We start from the raw sequence: 12,282 nt of genomic DNA on the forward strand, positions 1-12,282 counted from the left end.
TAGATTGCATACAGACTGCACATTATAAGGTTTTACACTTTTGCATCTGTGACCATTCAAACACCAGACAGTACTGAATGTTTCTTCTTTCTTTGTGCAACTTTACAATCTTAATGTCCATTTTTGGGTTTTGGGTTTTTAGGAAAGAAGGAAGTTTTATTTTTAATGATCAGTGTCAGTGATTAATCACTACAGTGACACAAATAAACTTGAATTATAACCATAATCCTGATTATCAGTCAATACAAAACACATTCAGAAGTCATGTTTTCACAGATTTATTTTGATATTACATCATATTTTTAAGAGGAACATTCATTAGGTTTAAACAAAATCATACAAAAGAATTGTAACGCTTGCATATTGTTAACCTAGAAGCACTTTTAGTCTTTGTTAGGTTTATTGAAAAGAATTTGGCAAACACCCTTTTTGAATGTCATGCTCTTGCAGGCTGCAGTAACATTTGAGTTTTGTAAGTGCAAAGGTTCATTCAAACAGGTGGTGACATTACAATCCTTGGTTTATGTACATTTTGGAGCTTGTCAACTTTCAGCATTTCCAAAAGCAGAATAAAATTTGAAAAAAAATTCAGTAAGCCTGAAGATATATTTACATGTACATTTATTTTCCTTCCTTTTGGTCACACAAATTCTGCCTCTGATGCTTCTGACTTCAGATGTTAGTAAAAAAATATTGTTAATTGGGCAAAACTGTTTTTAAAAAAAAAAAAACATATCAGGAGGTTTATTTTCCTGACATCATCTAAACACAGGTCCTTTGCAATACTGATAAAGTTTCTCTGTACTTTGCCACATTATATTACAGCAGATCTAGAAGTTGTATCTAAATGGCGATTCTCCGTTAATGAATTTGTATAAGGTCAAGTATAAGGTCAAGTCCTGGATATTTTACTAACTGTAACAACAAACCACTGCTTCCTACTGTATGCATTATAATCTACAGCATCTACAAAGACACCTTCCAACAAACAGCTACACTCTATGATCTCAGCTATGATAATTAAAGGTTTGTGCTTTCTAGACATTCCCTGTAATGGAAAGAGGAGAGGGTGTGGTACTTCATCACGGCCAGAAGGAGGCACTGTGTAACCATCAAACAAAAGACCCCAGTGTTGATGCAACACGTTCTCACTCCCAACTCGTCAAATGTGTGACGCATGGTCAGGCTCCCTCTGCTTCACTTATCGACGCGCAGGGTACCCCCCTCGCGTCGAGAATTGACGTGCAGGGTCTTCCTATTGAATACTATGCTGCTCCCTAATCGTTGTTTATCGACGAAAAGAGATTTCCAAGCAAGAGCCTGTTGTTCGTATATTTATATATTTCCGAAATCACATTGTAGTGACGTATACTGAACACAATATATTATATAATGTAAACAACTACCTGAGAAACAGCAGATACAGCAGATAAATTAATTATAGGCTATTACTTTTGCATTTATGGAGGGAGAGGTGTATGCTGGGTAATGGCACAGCTAGCGACTGGGTGACTTTATTCACCCGCTTCGGCTGTTATCAGTCCATACAATGGGCGTTATTAGCACAAATCAGTCCCATAGATATGGGCCATCCACCTGCTAGATTGTTCAGAAGGTTGTTCTCATCCATCCAGATGGAGGATCACTAACAGGAGCGTGGGAAGACTCCAGAATCCACTCTGGCTGGAATCCGGTGGATACAGCAGTGTTACAGGTAAGACCATTTAAACGGACAGCATTTATAGAATGACTATTAAAAGTCAGCGAGTGTCAATAATGTTAATGTGGTTATGTTAGTAATACAGCGAAGTGCTAATATAACAGCTTTAAGATGCATTTGTAGATATTATTACGTGTTTTACCGTCTTTATGGTGCTAGCTTAAAGTTACGGTGTAAACGTTAGCTTATATTGTAGTAAAGCTGTTACTGTTTAAACGATGTTAGCACAGAAATATTAGCTTCTGTCATGACTGATGAAGTTACTAGTTAATAAAGTTTCCAGTAAAGTGATTAATCGCAGCCACAGATTAACAGTAAATATCCCGATTAGCTTCAATGCATCTGTAATAAATATGTGCTTCGTTTAAACTGTATGATACTTATACTGACCCAGGGTCAGTGTAAAATACAATCCTAGCTGTGTGAACAAAGCCTGGCTCCTTTAATCCTGCATGACAAACCTCAGGATGCAGGTTATCATGACTCTTTCCTGCTGGCACACCTGTCACACCTGAGAGTCAGCTAGAAGCTTACAGTGACGTGGACATCATGCAAAGACTGACAGACTGTAATACTGTAAATGATCAGTGACTCAGGTTAACACTAAACTTTAAACAGTCCCTCTGTGTTTCTGTGTGCTGAACATTTAGGATTGAGTCAGGCTGCATTGACTGTGGGACTTTAATGTGTTAAAAGCAGGTTGAAGACGGCTCAGAAACATTTGACGATTAAAATTTACATTTATTTATTAATTAATTAATTTATGGCTGCTGGTGATTTGTAAAGCCTCTACTCAGCTGTATTTTTGTTACTAATTTATGTTTGTTGTTGTTTAACAAAGATTTCAGAAGAGCAAAGATGAGGACTCCTACTTCATCCTTAATAGTTTAACTGGATTGGAAATCAAAAATCCTGATTCTTCTTCCACAGAAGTTTCATTTGTCAGTGTGGATCTGCTGAGTCACCTGAAGAACTCATTTCATTCTCCATGATGTTGATTTACAGAAATGTTTCACAGGAACTGATTCCTCCCAAAGGGTGAACTAGTGTGTTTCCATAGATTATCTCTGTATGAATGTACTTCTTAAATGAAGGCAAGTGTTTGTCCTGTTTTGTTCCTCAGGTACAGTACGTGATATTAAGGGCAGGCGGTCATCACTGGGGAAGACAAGAAGCAGACGTATTTCCAAGAGGGAGCTGCAGTGAGGACACAGCCTGGTCACTGAGGTCAGAGGTCAGAATCTGAAACAGCTCAGGTTTATATTCTAGGGGTTATAAAAAAATTCAAAAGTATTTATAGAGAAACCTTTAAATAATATTTCAAATAATAGTCATAATTATGATTATTATTAGAAATATCAAACATCTAAGTGGATTTTCTGTTACACGTATTGTCTTAGCCCCTGCGATAACTAGCAGCCTGTCTTTGTCCTGTATCAGCTGGGATAGGCTTCATCCTCCCGCAACCCTGAATTGGATACATGAATTGTATTGAATTGTATCCCAATTATGTAATCTGATCTTTTACAAACTCAAGGTATCCAATCAAAATGTAAGTAATAATGATAAAAATGAGAAAGCAGAAATAAGTGTGACATGAATGTAAATGTGTGAGCTGACATAGAGGACAGCTACATGTAGTCTGAAAAACCTTTGTTGTCAAGTTTGCAGGTCTATCACGAGACATTCTTACATAGAAGAGACTGTTAAAGTCTCTAACTCAGTGAAGCATTATTGGTCCAGTCTGTTTGGATAAATATAGTAAGCTGATGTTTGTCCATTTATTGACATATTTTCTTAAGCGCTTATCCAGTTCAGGATCACAGTGGAGCTGCAGCTGGATGTGTTCAGTAAAGAAACCTTACAAAAGTTAACATAAACCTGCATCTCTGTACATTGTTGTCCACAGGATGAGAAAATCAAACTGGAAGACTGTGGAACATGTTAATAAATGTTTGTGTTTATGCCTGTGTCTTTCACAGGAGGCACTGAAAGGTTTCCCTAATAGTTCCTGGTGAATCAAAGCAGGACCATAAAGGTTGCTGGACTGCATGATGGCCTTACCCCTGAGCAGTCATCCTGTTAAAGGAGGAACCAGTTAGAAGCTGTTTTCAAAGTAGCTGAGCAGATTTCATCTCAAGTAAGCGATTAACTGTTTGTTCATTTGTTCTGCCACTTAAAGAGCATTTAAGGACGTCTTTTGAGTGTTTAGTTGAATTAATTCTACTGGCTCTCATGGTCATTTGTGATTATGGACATATTTTTCATGTTTTCAACCATTTAGTAAATTCTATCAGTCTGAGAAATGACAGTGTTGATATTCAGCACGAAGAGAAAAGCTCACTTGTTTGAATTTATTTACAATCATAGTTTTTATAAATTCTGACTGTAAACAGCTTTTACAGCTTTGATATTGTTTGACACTCGATATCAGGTGATGGTATCTAATATAAAGGTTTGTATGTCCCAATGAGCCATTTACACTGACCAGTGTCACTTTAACTGTAACACATTCATTATTTAGATCCAACGTTTCTAAGAGAAATAACTGAATGTAAAAAATGGCAGCCCTCAGGCCAGGTTTAATTGATAGAGATATATGCATGCATTATGAAATTTATGTATCCCAGATCATTTTTATTCATCTAGTCATGGCAGACCCACCCCTTCCTCCCAAGTTAACTGCAACCCAAAAGAACTAGTGGGGGTATTTACACACTCACAACCAGTGTGGGGTAGAAAGAGCCACCAAAAACCTGTCAGCCTGCACAGCTACAGATGTGCTAAAAGCTATAAGAGTTAGAAGCTCTGTTTATGGAGAAACCTTCTAAGCCTAACAGAGGACAGGTACTCCTGCCCAATTAACATGATATAACCCCACATACAGCCCAGCCATAAAGTGAACCAAGTCATTTGGTTAAAGACAGCATGGGACCAAATGCATGTAACCAGCCTGCACCAACCTGACATTTCTTCCTCCTGAATTAAATGAATGAATGCATGAAAGTTAAATGACTATCAACCTAAAGCCACTAGTTCCCACACTGGAGTTCCCTGTGTTAACTGTACTGAGCTTGTATCAACAGTTGTAACAGGCTAAGCTATGTGAGACACTGCATTGAACGATTGTTTCTATCTTAATGGTTTCAGCTCAGATGTTCTGCTTTTTCCTTTCAGTAGATCAAAGCAGCTCGTGCTCTGTCTGCTTCCATTCTGATGGCAAGAAGAAGAAGAAGGAGAAGAATGCTTCAGCGAAGTGGCGTTCATGGTCTCAGTGGACAGTCATGGTCACACACTGCATGTGGTTTTAAAAGCAACATGTCTGTTCACCACAACAATGGAGATGTGTAATATCAGTGCAGCTACGGTTTGTTCTTGAACATCAGTTCTGTTTTCTACTTTCACCACTTAGACCAAAAAAGTGTTGTTTTCAGATTCTTTCTTTTAAATCTGTAAATCACCTGTTCATTTTTTATTACAATTAGTTTCACATAAATGTTAGTATTTCCTTTATGGTCTTTTAATGCTTACACTAGACTGTACACGTCTACATTAGAGACATTTCTGTTACCTATTTATGAGACTGGGCTGCTTTACTACAATTTGGAAATGGATGCAAAATCACACAGATCGTGCTATTGTTTGTTTTTTAATATGATTCAATTCAATTCAATAAAACTTTATTGATCCTGAAGGTTGACCCCGAGGGAAATTTGGGTTAAGGCCAACACTGGACGTGTCTGACTAAGCAAAGATTAATCTGATCCCATTTCTACCTGTCTCTACTGTTTCAACTGTAACTGTCAGGATATATATTTATTCCAGCTCTCATAGGGCAAAGGAATGACTCAGACGTGTCAAATGTTCTTTGACTTGATAAACAATTTGAAGTTCACAATTTTCTTACAAATAAAACTTTAATGACAAACATGAACAGCTGTGGTTATTTCTGAGACATGATTTTTTTTGAATGTGTTCACATTTAGACAGTGTGCATCTGTATGCTGAAACTGTAATGGTGAACCTGAGGTGATGGTCAACAGAAGGCAAACATATATAAATAGAAAACAATACTGAAGTAATGTCTTTACCCTCTGCAGCGTGTGGACGCTGTGCACACAATCACCTTAATCACTGTAGTAAACATGCACCGCTAGCTCACGTGACTGACTGTCTCCATGGTTACATCGTATATTGTTAGCTATGTAAACAGCTTCCAAAGATGCCGCCATAGCTCTCTGCAGCTGTAACACTTTCATGCTTTACAAATCATTTCACGTTTTTGATAGTTATGAAGACAGAATATGTTTTTAAAGTCATGCTAGGCTGTTGCTATGGTGGTTGCTGTGGACTAGGGTGGACCGCGCGTCCGATTCCTGTTATTAGCTGTCCGCCGTAGGAAGGCTGCGTTCCGTTTAGAAGTAGCGACAGTCTGCAGTCGAACTCAAACCCCGCTTTGTTCTGTAATTAAAGGGCTTTTACAGCCGTTCATGACACACACGCACACACATAAAACACTTTGCCTCACTATGACAATGCAACTTTACTAAAACCTTTAAAGTATCTGATATAGGATAGAAAAATGAAGCAACCAGAGATTTAATGATGAAGACTCTGGGTTCTGTAGTTCACGTTTTACAGTCCTGAATGACTCTCTGCACATCCATATAATTTATTGAAGAGGAGTTTAAAATGCACTTTAAATTTACACTGTTGCTGTTTAATTTTTTACATTGTTACTGTGTTATGTCATGAATAAGGTTCACCTGCTGGGGGTTTGATGGATCAGCTGGACAATACAGTCAAAGACAGACTTCATTCATCATACGCAAGAATCCTAGTTATATTTTTGTTTTCACTCATATTTTTGAACCAAAAATTGAAAACAATTCTGACAGACTGGATACCTGGTCAGGGTGTACATTACCTTTCACTCAAGCATCCCAGGACAGAGCCCTGCCCCACCATGAGCCTGGGTGGATACGTGGTTATAATATAAAATGACTGATACTGAATATGAATATTTCATGAAAATCAAATTATAATATGAATTCCTAGGTGTTTGTTATATCCAGCAAGAGATTACATATGTCTGAATTCCTAACCCTAACCCTAGCTCAACAGACCACAGTGCCCTGGACTGTCAGTATTATTACATGCTGTGAACATAAGTAGCTTTGATCACAGTTTATGTTGTAAAAGAGAAGGAATATTAAAAAAAGATCAACATTGTGATATTATTTCTTCCAAATTGACCAGAAACATGCTTATCAGACTCTCACAGCACAGGATCAGACTCACTGTGCATGACGGCTCAGGCCGGTAATGTTTGTTAGATTGTCAGTTGTTTAGTGCTTCTGTACAGTTAGGGTCACCGTCTCCATTTCAGTATAATTAATATGCAGAAAACACTAAAAGCTGATTGTCTTCCAATATTCTAGCATAATTAAAAAACTTTGACTTTGTTAGTACATATTGTTACAGTCCTAATGCCAATATGATTCTTCATAACGCCTGCTTTGAAATACTGAACTTTAAAATTGACCTGATATAAGATAATTTACAGTCTGTCAGGATAATTCTGACTGTAAAATCACTGTATTAATCTGAATCCTTCTGAAATGTGCTGTGAATGAATGCTGATGCAACTCACTGTGGGAAAGCTGTTAATAAAATGAATCTGTGACACATGCAACACATTCACAGAGGAAGAGGACACAAAGGGAGGACACGCAGAGGCTGTGTTACAGTCAGAAATCCAAATCTTTAGTCAAAAACAGGCGGCGGTTACAAACAGGAAGACAAGCAGTCCATCAAACAGTCTACAGGGTCAAACATACACAGAATTCAAACAGCAGTAAAAAATAACTGGACACTGGAAAACTTAAAGCAATGTGAGATTTAATTAAAGGAAGCAGCGCAGTATATTCACTGAATTACAAAATTACAAAAGAGAAAAACGACAATTTCTAAGGATTATTTGCTTAATTGCGGGTAGAGTGTGGCTGGTAAAGATGGAAACATACAGACTGTAAACTGTGTGAGTTTGGTGAACTTTGTTAGTAACAAATGAGGTAAAAAAAAACAAAACAGACAAAACACAGAAAGAGGCTCTCAGTATTCATGAATAATTAGAAAGCATCTAAACATTCTGATTTTTACAGTCTTAGTTCCGCTCGCTGTCATCATTAAAATCATCATGATCAATGGCGAGGTCCTGAGGTGGGCGGGGCCGTCTCTGGTGATGTCACCATGCGTCTGGCACGTGTTGGTGAAACATCCCAGTACACTGGTGTAGTTTCCTCTCCAGCTGTTAGACATTTGACACTTCAACATTAAGGGGAAGAAGAAGAAACAGTGTTAGGTCAGGTGACCACATGGTTTCTAAAATAACTGACAGGAAGTAACCAGGCTGTTAGAAATGGATATCATGTTTTTAAAGTTACTGTAGTTAGGTAACTCTACTTACCAAAAGCAGAGCTGCTGAATGTTGCAGGAACTGATCATGTGTGGTGATCATTCAGTGCTGCTCCTGCAGGTTAGACAGTCTAATAGTGATATCCTGCCCATCTGAGAGTTTGAAAACACACATGCAAAGATTTAATTGTATTACAGTCAAAGTTGGATGTTTGTTTTTGTCCTTTAAAAATGTTTGTGTATTTGAAAGCACTAACATTTAAGGATGACTCGGATCGTCTCTCTCTAAGAGTATCTCCTTTAAAGGGGAGACAATTGTATCCACTGATCAACAAGTCAAGGTGGTGAGATGGACTCGTGCCCTTTGTGACTCTGCTAGTTCTTCTGAGGAAACACCACCGTCTCTCCACACCGTCACCATCTGTGAGCACAAACTGCCGCTCTGCTCTGTCAGCATGTAGGAAATCACATATCACACACACAAGGGTGAAGAAACATTAGAGCTCAACTTTGGATACTTTAGATCAAAACTAGCTCTTAGTTTCAGCAATCAGACAAACAATGACACCAAACTGATTCTGTATGAATACAATATGGTATTTTCAATACAGGTGTCAAATTAATGTATAAAAACTAATACAGATATATGTATATATATTTTTGATAAATTAGTTTGCTAAATTAGAATATATTTTTATTTATTTTTGATTTAACAATTGCAACTGAAAGAAATTAAATATTGAACAAAAATATATTGTCACATTCTTCATTCTCAAATACAAATTTCACAAAGTAAATTTTTGATTAACAGAAAAATATGAATTACAAAAATAATTGTATATTATTAAAATATTATGCAACCGTGACCAAAGTCAGAATCATCATTACAGTATTGTGGACTTACTGCTTGTATAATAGTGATAAACTTCAGGGGAGATCATGATGTCAGAAAACTGTAAACAACACTCTGAAGTCTGAAGCTGCTTTTCTTGTTTCTGTGACCTCAGCACGCTGACAGACCTGAAGTTGCTACAGATTTTAAAAAATGATAATTACAGGGAAGAAACTTCTCTTTTTCATCCGTTTAATCAAACATTTGATGCCTCAGCTGTCTCAGTCCTATAGCATTCTGCAACTACAACTAACCTGAGGAGGCTTGGATTTGGCTGCAGGTGCCCCTGTACATCCTTCTCAGCAGCACACATGTGGGTACCATTTAATCACACTTCTTCCTGAGCTTTGCTTCATCACAAGACTAAAGGTGGCATCCCGTGTCACAGTCTTATCATCATCCAATTGGAGAAGAAACATTTATGGTCATCCTGGTTTTGTTTTCTGATCCTGCAAAAAGACTGAGGACAACAAAGCCCAGAGAACACGAGATACACAGCATCCAACATTCAGACTCAACAGCCTCCATAAATGAAGAGCACCAGGTTGGTCCAGTTATACTAGATATAAGCATAATTCACATTACTGTGTATGAATAATAATCAAGAGACAAACTTTGAAGATGCAGAGCATGATGTCCCATCATCAGACTGTAAACAAATATCCACCAGGCTTCTTTGTTGGCAGAGGTGAAGATGCTCCCATCAGGGATCAGTAGCATGTATTAACCTGTGGTATAAGCAGCAGTCACTGAAATATTACTGTTTCAGATAAGAAATCTGCCACATAAAAGCCAGGGTGGGAGGGATCTCTACAAACTGACTTACCTCTCTGTTCCTCCAGCTTCAACAAAAATCTGACTCTCCAGTCACAGACAAACAAAAAACTCCAGCTGGGAGATAGAAAACGCTGCTTGGGTCTTGCTGGATGTTGCTGGTCAGAGTCCACACATTAGCAGAGTGCTGCTTGGTCCCACTGACCCATGTGGACAGTGACTGTGGAGAACTGTTCTGGAAAACAGAAAAGAGAAGTAAAATGACAAAAAGCCAAACAGGATTTCCACAAAGACTCTCTTAGAATCAGCAATCAGAAAATCATTGGTTCATATTACAATTAAATATGACCAGGCTCCTTAAATGTAAGCAGTTAAGATCTGATTTGATTTACATCCTTCACACAGCACATTTGTCCAGGCTGTCAGGTAAACATAGAATTAATCTCAGGTAGCATGACTCATAGTAGAGATTCAGTAAGAAAGATTGCCAGCTCTAATATTATTACCACACAATCCAAGGACACACCAACAGCTCAGATTTCTAGAAGTATTTAAACAAATGTCAGTCTATCCATTCATTTTCTTCTGAATATTCAATTCAGGTTCACAGTGGGAGGGTGGGGGGGCGTTGTGGAATTTTGTAAATAAAATCTGCTGTGATCAAGCTATTTATTACTGCGTGCAGGAGAGCCAACACACATCAAACATCTAAGTTCACAGTCATGTCAGCTCTGCCACAGAAGTGGTGCTCACACTCCTCTTTGCATTCCAAGAAAGAGGGAGGAAGTTACAAACTGATCATACCACACTTCACGCGCCTCGCTATGAAACCTAATGGATCAATGGTTAAGCTGTTTTGTGCCCTTGGCCTTATCAGCACCTGTAAAGGGAGTTGTTTTCTCAAACTGCTGATGCTGAAGTAAGTTCATCTAGTTTTAGAAACTTTCACTGAACAGTCTATAACAGTGTCACAACTAAGCATATGCATAAGCACTTAAATACTTTAAATTAGAATAATAGAAAATTTCTATTACAGGAGCTAGAGCCTGTCCCAGTAGTCATAGGTAGAGCAAACCTGGACAGGTACCAGTCTGTCAGAGGACTAACAGAGAGACAGACATCAGAGTAACACATCTATTTAAAATTAATGTAAGCTTGCTGCAGCTGTATGTATGAACATGTGTTCCTGTGCTCACAGTCACCTCTCAGGAACCTGGAGTTCATTTTAAGTCTACTTTAAACAGACCTCACAAAAGGCTGATGTGGCTGGATCAGTAGTCTGATTTAAGTATGATACCTTTGGCCAGGGATTAATCTGGCGCATCGCTTCACTGCAGTCTTACATATTATCCCAACACCTGAATAAAAAATATTGATATTTACAAATAACAGATTCAGCTGATGCAGCCTGACTCAATCTGATTCCAGATGTTCAGCACACACAGAGACACAGAGGGACTGTTTAAAGTTTAGTGTTAACCTGAGGCACTGATCATTTACAGTATTACAGAGTCTGGCAGTCTTTGCATGATGTCCACGTCACTGTAAGTTTCTAGCTGACTCTCAGGTGTGACAGGTGTGCCAGCAGGAAAGAGTAATAATAACCTGCATCCTGAGGTTTGTCATGCAGGATTAAAGGAGCCAGGCTTTGTTCACACAGCTAGGATTGTATTTTACACTGACCCTGGGTCAGTATAAGTATCATACAGTTTAAACGAAGCACATATTTATTACAGATGCATTGAAGCTAATCGGGATATTTACTGTTAATCTGTGGCTGCGATTAATCACTTTACTGGAAACTTTATTAACTAGTAACTTCATCAGTCATGACAGAAGCTAATATTTCTGTGCTAACATCGTTTAAACAGTAACAGCTTTACTACAATATAAGCTAACGTTTACACCGTAACTTTAAGCTAGCACCATAAAGACGGTAAAACACGTAATAATATCTACAAATGCATCTTAAAGCTGTTATATTAGCACTCGCTGTATTACTAACATAAGCACATTAACATTATTGACACTCGCTGACTTTTAATAGTCATTCTATAAATGCTGTCCGGTTAAATGGTCTTACCTGTAACACTGCTGTATCCACCGGATTCCAGCCAGAGTGGATTCTGGAGTCTTCCCACGCTCCTGTTAGTGATCCTCCATCTGGATGGATGAGAACAACCTTCTGAACAATCTAGCAGGTGGATGGCCCATATCTATGGGACTGATTTGTGCTAATAACGCCCATTGTATGGACTGATAACAGCCGAAGCGGGTGAATAAAGTCACCCAGTCGCTAGCTGTGCCATTACCCAGCATACACCTCTCCCTCCATAAATGCAAAAGTAATAGCCTATAATTAATTTATCTGCTGTATCTGCTGTTTCTCAGGTAGTTGTTTACATTATATAATATATTGTGTTCAGTATACGTCACTACAATGTGATTTCGGAAATATATAAATATACGAACAACCCTA

General features: G+C 38.1%; 2 long non-coding RNA genes across 5 annotated transcripts; one reads left to right on the plus strand and one right to left on the minus strand.

The window, feature by feature from the left end:
• The first annotated feature begins 2,905 nt into the window (after positions 1–2,905).
• LOC120441880 lies at positions 2,906–5,630 on the plus strand. Its single transcript, XR_005614346.1, has 3 exons — positions 2,906–2,954; positions 3,703–3,860; positions 4,898–5,630. It is a non-coding gene; the product is annotated as an uncharacterized LOC120441880 (long non-coding RNA).
• A 1,999-nt stretch (positions 5,631–7,629) lies between these two features.
• Positions 7,630–11,949, minus strand: LOC120441876. 4 transcript variants are annotated; one of them, XR_005614341.1, is made up of 8 exons: positions 11,887–11,949; positions 9,856–10,038; positions 9,644–9,757; positions 9,284–9,489; positions 9,042–9,166; positions 8,395–8,584; positions 8,190–8,290; positions 7,630–8,047 (listed from the first exon to the last, which is right to left on the minus strand). It is a non-coding gene; the product is annotated as an uncharacterized LOC120441876 (long non-coding RNA). The 4 variants fall into 4 exon arrangements; XR_005614338.1 differs by having other exon boundaries at positions 9,284–9,757; XR_005614339.1 differs by having other exon boundaries at positions 9,284–9,778.
• Between the last annotated feature and the right edge of the window lie 333 nt (positions 11,950–12,282).

This window comes from Oreochromis aureus, linkage group 9, assembly GCF_013358895.1.
Source record: "Oreochromis aureus strain Israel breed Guangdong linkage group 9, ZZ_aureus, whole genome shotgun sequence".
NCBI lineage: Eukaryota > Metazoa > Chordata > Actinopteri > Cichliformes > Cichlidae > Oreochromis > Oreochromis aureus.